General features: G+C 41.0%; 1 non-coding gene across 1 annotated transcript; it reads left to right on the top strand.

The window, feature by feature from the left end:
* The first annotated feature begins 8,233 nt into the window (after positions 1-8,233).
* Positions 8,234-8,336, top strand: LOC143363492 (U6 spliceosomal RNA). Its single transcript, XR_013083829.1, has one exon. It is a non-coding gene; the product is annotated as a U6 spliceosomal RNA (small nuclear RNA).
* The last annotated feature ends 223 nt before the right edge of the window (positions 8,337-8,559 follow it).

The following is an 8,559-nucleotide window of genomic DNA, read 5'->3' as shown; positions in this document are numbered from 1 at the left end:
TCTTCAATAGTATAAGATTTATTTTATCCGCAACATTATCAATTTACTAATATAACATATAAATAAAAATGTACTTTATGTCTATTCTCTGTCTATGTCTTCTGCATAATTAGTATTCACCGGTTAAACTACCTCGTAACGTAACTTTTAACACAGTACAACGATTTCCAAACTGTTCCTAACATATACTCTGAATTTCTGGCACGTTCAATGTTTGTTACGTTGTTTCGTAGAACAATAGCTTGAAATCGCTACAGTGGCGCGAAAACGATGGTTAATTTCTCGCTAGTACATGTGCGGAAATTCGGATATGCTCAAAGACAATTTTAACAAAATTTAACATTTAGCATCCTGTTGCTCTGAAATAACGATTAACTCCACTAAAATCAGTACTCGACATGCTACAAAACTATTTACATGAAACTCTATATCACTTAATGCAGAATAAATATTTGCTAGGGTAGACGACATGTTCGATTATGCTTGACGCACTAAATTTAATGTTTTCAGATAGAAACAAATTATGAAAATTTATTCCTTTTATCCGTTAACTGGAAACGAATCGAAGGTTCGAAGTTTCGAAGTGTCGAACCTTCGATTTTCATCACCTTCGAAGGTCCCTTCGCTCCTTCGAATCCTTCGAAGCTTCGAAGTGTCGAAGCTTCGGGAAAGTAACAGCCCTATTCGATGCGAGGAATAGTAAATAATTCATAATTGACATCGATCGAGTATTCGTTTACTTTTTCTGTAAAAATCAACTGACTTTAAGGAAATTGATTTTGAAAGTGCCCGAATATGACTGTAAGTCGTTGTAGTTATTTAAAATCGGAAAAATTGTATATTTTTCGGTTCAGTTGTAGTTAATCAATCAACGAAAAATAAGCAGAAATGGATGATAAAACTGGATACAGTGCGTTCGGAAACGTTGCAGCTTCATGTAATAACCCCTGCAACGTTCGTTTCACAGAGAGATCTGTTAGCCCAGGCAATATTATCCGACCGTAAACATCCAAATATAAATACCAGCTTTGCATGTTCGTGGTTTTGCTAACCATCAAAGGGCTTTTGCACCGTTATCCGGACAATGAAATTTCTCTCTGGGTACGTAGAACTGTAACCACGGTCATTGCTTTTATGCTTCCCCGGTTGATGCATTGTTCGCAAACTATTCCATCAATCCTCAACTCGATGGATATTATTGCAGAAGTGCGGTAAGATTGCAGTAGAACCTTTGCCTTTCAAAGGCACAGAAACAATGTTATCAGTTGTTATTTCAAACAAAACGCATTTCAGCCTGTAATGAAAATGTAAAAAAACAATAGAATGGAAGAATAAACTTCGTTTCGGAGGAAGGGTGCACGTGTCTGTCCCGCATCAGCGAGCACATTATTATCACGTTTGTCAATACTGCGGAAGGGAAGCGCCGCGGCCGGATTACGAGCACTTTGCGTACACCGTGCACACGAGTAATTTTATGGAAATCTCATTGTTTCATTTGTTTCGTACCGGGGACATTTGCAAAGAGAACAAAACCGCGCGCACAGCTGCGAGCACGTATATTTTAATTCTTGAAGTGATAACGGTCGGTTAATTAAAAACCTGGCACGCATCGGGCTCCGCTTAATTGATCATTTGCCGTATGATTCCCCTTCCGCAAACAATCGAGAAATCGATTCGACTATTCATCGAAGCGGTGGAACGGGACGATGTGCGTCATCCGATCTAGGAGCTAAGGGTAGTCTCGTGACTTTTGCGGAGTCAGAAAACTCGGAGCCAGGAAAAACGATTTTTCGCCTATTCTTGTCGGTAACGTGGTCGCTCTATCTTATCGCGAATCTACGGAGTCTTAACCTCGGATCCACCTCCATAATCCGCAAATTGTCCTAAGAAGTGCACCGTTTTGCTAGCTTTTGCTACGGTCAACTAATCCTTTTCGGAGAAAGGAAGATTTTCATTCTATTCACTTTAACCCTTTGCGGACGGGGGCGCTCGACGGGCGAGCGTCGCTGTGGACGATAGGTATTGGAGCGCGCAGTAAATAAAGTGTTCAGGTCGCACGTTTGTGTTATAAAATCTAAAGCTTTATTCAAATAGCATTTTTATAAAATCACAAAGAAACAAATTTAGTCGTCTTTACATAGGCGATGTTTTATATTCGTGCTTTGTGTGATATAGTTCGAAACAATCACCTATGTGCAAGGCCGGCTTAGCCGAACAAGTAGCACAATAGTACCTCGACTCTCTCCTTCCGTGTTTTATTTTTCGATTAGAGCAGACGACGCAATCGTTACTTCTTCCTGTCTCATCTCGCCTAATAATATGTAGAAGGCCGTTGAGCCTTTCTGCTGTTCCAGAAGTCGCAGGAGCCTTGGGATTAGCGTCTCAAAAATCGCCAATCAATTGACCTACCAAGTGACGTACAAATTGTAAATGGGATAACTTTTTTTATGTTGTATGTCTTGTGATGTTCTTCATGTAATAGATAGGAATTTATCACTGAAACTTCCAATCCCCAAAAAAATAATTTTCGCCACCATTTTTGAGACTTTCTCATGAAACAGTACGTGCCTGTGTACTGATCTGCTTTATCTACCCCACCCATATATTTATTATAATTTATAACCACGTCTGGCTTCAGATGTTATAAGATGTAAAATATGTGAAAAAATATGTGAAAATGTATAAAATGTATGAAAACTTTGCTGGTTTCTCTGGTAGTGACACTGAAAGACTGACGCGGCAGACTGAATTCGTTCTGAACCTACCATGGTCTCGCATCGTAAGTTTACACTATACGGAAGATAAGATCTTATCAATACAAAGACTATATAGTAAAAAAAAAAATATGGTGGTGTGGTGGTTAAAAATATGTGGTGCTATTTGAAAATCATCGATGACCTTCAAAAGACCTTGAAAACGACTACAATAGGAACATTTTTTTATATCACCATATTTGCCCCCTTTAACAGTACAACTTTTCTCTCTAACATTTTCTTCTATCTCTAATCCTAACGGAGCTATTTAGGTGGCCTGTTTGTCGTGAACCACCCGGTATGCCGACACTCGTCCGCAACGGTAAAAAGACTTGGGCGGCTATTTGCCGACACTCGTTCGCAAAGGGTTAATCTTCGACCGTGGCAAGGTCTGCCTGTCGGGGGAACGTAATCCCGGTGAACACATTAAATACAACGAAGAGTTTAATTCATACGACCGTGAGCCAGGTGCGGCAGAAAATCCGGCTAACATTTTTTGCTGGCAGAACTGCAATATTTGTAAGAGCAAGAGTGCTGCTCTTCGTTTGTTCAGTGGTGCTGTTCAGTTCACTTGAATCTCAAATTATTAATTCGAGCAGAACAAATTTTAAAACAGACGCTAAGAGCGCACAAGGTCTCACACTGACATGGAATATTTTTCACCAATGGACGCCATGATAACCAGTTGCGTAGCAATGTACACACAGTTCGAACGTGAATATCGTAAAAATAAACACTGGAGAAGAGCCAGGTACCTTTTAACCCTTTGCATACGAAGCCATTTTAACTGCAAAACGAAAAATTTCTTCTAGAATATTTCCCTTCTATATATATTTTTTCATGCTATACATACGAAAATGGTAGAATTTACTGGTGCAATACTGAAATGTTTAGTAAGGCTATAGCCGGTTTTGGGGGTCAAATGTGCCCTGGAAGGGATTTTATTCCAATTTGCGCCATTCGATAGCCTACCAAAAAAGATACCTTTCAGCCAAGTTTTAGTCCTATAGCACATCTGTAAAGGTAGTTATAGAGGAAAAACGAAAATCCAGTTTTTGGCCCATTTTCCCCATTTAAAATTCTGAAAAAAATCTGACACGTTTCGGACACCAAACCACATACTTCGAGTCGTTTTCAGATTTTTCGGTTGCAAACTCTGGCTGTAAAAATCGAAAAAATGCAGATTTCATATGGAAATCGAAGAGACACTAGAACAGAATTAATTTAACAATGAGATATTGCCCTAAGCATTATGCTCAATTTTTTTCAAATTCCTGCGATTGGTGCGTCATAGTAGGAAAAAATAAAAACCACTTTTTTCGGCGTTTTTTCCGTTAAAAACTAAGTTATGATTATCGTAAAAATATATTATGTAATATTAAACATCTCTAAGTTCAGGGAAACATCGTCCAGACTTTAAAAATTGCGTAATACAAAAAACAACAATTATACTACGCAGGATATATCCCAATATTTCGAAGGTATTTTCAACGGCGCCGGTTGGTGCAGTAGCTGTGGACCAGGTTCGGATCTCGCCCGGGTCCAATTTTTTTTTTCTTTAATTAGATGTTTTTTCGATTTCTAACCGTATGATTGTTGTTACGCTGTTGTAAAAACATTTTTTAACTATGTTTAAACTATTTTTTAATAATTTTCCGGAAAAATATTTTTGGAGTACTTTCGGCCTTTAGTCATCTACGGGCTGTATTACTTATCTCCTTAACATTTTTTTTACATGGATTAAGTGCATCGACTTGTCTATTAAATCTTTTATCTTTAGTCGGCACATTACTTATTGTTAATAATAAATCTAGTGTTATATTGGGGTCGGGAGGTATTGTTGTATATGTTTCTGTCAAGTAAAAATATTAGGGATATTATGAAAACGAGGTTTATGCTTCAAAATTTGCCCACGTCCCCCCCTTTTTTTCCGTAGGGAAAATGACGTTACGCATACCCCGACCCCCTGGGGGGAGTCGGGGTTATGTGGGACTACCCCTTGGGGAAAGATCCCCAAGGGGCTACCCACTACAGAACCCACGCCCACCTAAGCTAAATGGAAGGTGCCTGGATCACGCGTGTACTCAACAGGACACCTCCCAGCTATCATCATACCCCGGGGGAGGTTTTAACCTCCCCCACTGCCTACGCTATAAGACCCCGGGCGGAGGGGCCCACCCGGTGTTCCCATCCCTGGAGCCTTCGGATTGAGCTTCCCGAGGCGGCTGCCGTCCTCTCCAGTCGGGGGGCGAGGAGCCCGAAGTGTCCTTCGAATCGCCAGCGGCCGTCTATGACCAGGACCAGGTACCTCATCCTGGGCCCGATCTCGACGGAGGTTTTAGCGACGCGAATCCGGAGGTCTTGACCACGGGGTAGCCGCCACGGCCGAGGCGATCCATACCACCAGATCGCCTCGGTCTTTGCGGCGGCCACGGTCAGCCCCATCCTCCGAATTCGCCCGACCATGCAGTCCAGGACGGCCTCACCGTGGTGCCTGGTCCTCCTCCAGTCCTCCCCCACGGCATAAATCAGGGTGTCATCTGCATAGCAGATTTCGGGCATTCGGCATCATGCGACCGAATAATGCAAAATGTTGCTCGACAACGCAAAAGTAGGACCTGCCTGGTGGCAAACGCTCTAGATTTATCCTTCATCTACCGCTTTTGACCACTGACATGCCCCATCTTTACATTATCGAGCCATAAATTGACGCCTCCCGAACCCTTGCAATCTTGTACGATCTAGCGTTGTGTGCGGCACACCATGGCACACGCACACGGCACGCACACTGTGGCGGATCAAGGCCACCTGGGAAAGCTGGACCTTAACGGTTGCCTACAATAAGTAACAGTTTGCGGCGTATGATAACGATTTGAGGGCAGCTGCCGAATACACCTGCGAGACGCTGTGTTTCGGGTACGATAAGCGCGAGCGACCGTCCATCCGTCGTGTATTTTGTACAATCGTGCGGGCTTCTCGGACCACCGCTGCCGGGTTTTGCCGGCAGCTTTTTGTAACACCCGAACGACAATAAATGTAAAGTAGAAGCCCACTTTCGTGTGTCGTAATTCTGAGCAACTTTCCCGCCGCGGGGAATGCCCCGTCCTTCTTTCCCGTAGAACCCTGACACGTGTAGGGGCTTTCCAGGATATCGCGCGGTGCTCGTCGAATCGAGATCGCGGCGGCCGATTCGCGTCTTAGCGTAATTTTTCGTGTGGCACCGTCCTCGTGTCTGGCGCCCGTTCTGAGTACCGAACTTGAGAGAACCGTCGCGAAAATCGAGTCGACGAGACGCCGCACAGTGGTGCCAAATGGCCAAAAAGCGGCAAAAAATCTATAAAAACGAAACTATCCAACGAATTTGTTTGAAAATTTGTCGAGAGATTGCCACAGGTAGAACGCTTATTAGGCAAAAAAAATTTGTGTAAAATGTTATTAACATTAAGTAGTATGGGCTAATCGAAAATCTCCGTTTTCTGCCCATTTTTTATTTATGGAAGCATACAACAAATACTTTAATAGATTTTGGTCTGGAACTAATCGTTTTGGCAAGGTGTAATATTGATCTAACTTTGTGCAAAAAATCATGAGACCCTTTCGTCACAATTTAAGTTTAAATATCAACTTTCAGAATTTCCAAGAGTGAATTTTCCGGACGTTACGATTATTTGATGTTCCAGGTGAAATTTTTTAGGAATATTTCTAAATAATAAAGAAAAATGAGAAGTGCATACGATTTATTAATTTTTTATGTATAAGAAAATATTTAATAACAATTTTTTTTATCTGACATAAATTATTTTTACAGCGTTCATTGGAGCACTACCACAAAATACCTGTTGCATTTTTGCGACAGTAGTCCAGTGAACGAAAACTTCGTTTATTTAACATAAAAAATTGTTATTAAATATCTTTTTATATGTATGAATGTCACTTTTTTTTTCTTATCCGATATGTAACCCTTAAAAATTTCACCTGAAACATCAAATAATCATGACTTCCGTGCGATTCATTCTTGGAAATTCCGAAAGTTGATATTTGAACTTAAATTGCCGCGAAAGCATCTCGAAGTATCTCGTGATTTTTTGCACAAAGCTAGATCAATATTATAACTTGCCAAAACGATTAGTTCCAGATCGAAGCTTTTCAAAGGATTTTTTGTATTCCGCCATAAATAAAAAATGAGCGTAACGCAAAGGGGCTTCAGGTTAGTCCATATTACTTAATGTTAAACAACTTTTTTTGGAAAACTTTTTTTTCCAGTCAATAGTTAAAACCATTTGCAATGACCCATATGATTTGTAGACCCCTTAGTATTCAATTATAGGCGGAGTAATTACATAACTTTCGCACTGAAAACTGATGGATTCCCAGGAGCGAGGAAATGGTTATTTACCATGCGTATATCTCCGTAAAAAATTTTTTTTCAAAAATCTGACTTTGGCACATCATGCACGCACTATTAGGCTATACAGAAATAATTTTTTTTTATAAAAATCGAAAATTTATAAAATGGACTTTTTGCCGCCTTGGCACCACTGTGCGCCGTTTGTCCCGGGTGGACCACGTTTCGCGCGGCCGAACGTGGCCCGGCTTCACGGTCTGTAAAAACCCGCCGTTGCCCGGGTTTTTCTCCCGTCGGACGGGCCGAAAATCAGGGCAACGTGACACCGTACAAATTCGTTATTTAATACTAAGATAAAGCTACGAATGGCGTGTTTCAGCAAGAGACTCGAAGATGGACGCTTCTTTTGTTGACGTGCCCATCCTGCTGTGCTCCCTCCTGGGTCTGCTCGTAAATGGGTTCAACCTGCTCGTGATCCTGTGCATACACAAAGAGGTAAATATTTAAAAAATAGAAAACTCCATACAAATACTATATAACTATTACTATAAGGACTGCCTATTACAGTGAAATCTCGTTGTTTGTCAGTCCGCCGTTTTTACTGACAAGATACGAAATCGGAGGTTCTCGCCGAGCGTCCCATTTGAACTACACAGGGAACGCTGGAAACCGTCGTACCCTCTTCAAGTCATAAGAAACCTATAACTTGAAAACGCTACTGACGTGAAAACGGCGAAAACAGCAAAGGTCAAGAGCCGTCGTCGCCGAGAAGTGTGGCACACATTGTCGGCTATATCGGTGTGAGACCAGAAGACTAATCGAATCCAGTTACAAAACTTCTTTATTTGTCATTATTTTTTTTTATGAAACTCTTACCAACATATTTACCAACATGTTTCTGATTAAAACTAAACCAAATATGATTTAATTCCGATGATATATACTTGTGTAATGGACGATGAAATATGTAGGACGATTGTGTTGTGTCTTGACATGTTCTATGCCTTTAGTATAATTTCGTGGTTAGATCGTGCATAACTCACAGACGATAATCGTCCGTTCGCTGCACCAGATATCCGGTGGGACATATCAAACGCCCTGGTTGGAAATTATGGAGGTTGTGTCTGACATGTAATTGCTTCGACAGCACATATACTAAATTTGGAACGATACAGAGAAGATTAGCATGGTCCCTGCGCAAGGATAACACGCAAAATCGTGAAGCGTTCTGTGCTGTTGAGTACTCGCGTGATCCAGGCACACACCCTTTAGAGAAAAAGTGGAAAAATTGCCATTTTTCACGATTTTCGGCTTAAAATCGCAATTTTTAATCGTTTATAACTCGTAAACGAATAAGTCAATACCGGTGAAATTTTCAGCATGGACATTATTTATTCGAACGAATCAAATACATTCTTTAAATTTTCAATACAGGCTCAGATAAAAGAGCCTGAAAAAATC

The sequence above is a fragment of the Halictus rubicundus genome, unplaced genomic scaffold, assembly GCF_050948215.1.
Source record: "Halictus rubicundus isolate RS-2024b unplaced genomic scaffold, iyHalRubi1_principal scaffold0049, whole genome shotgun sequence".
NCBI classification, from domain to species: Eukaryota; Metazoa; Arthropoda; class Insecta; order Hymenoptera; family Halictidae; genus Halictus; species Halictus rubicundus.
This window is presented reverse-complemented; position numbering and strand designations above follow the sequence as displayed.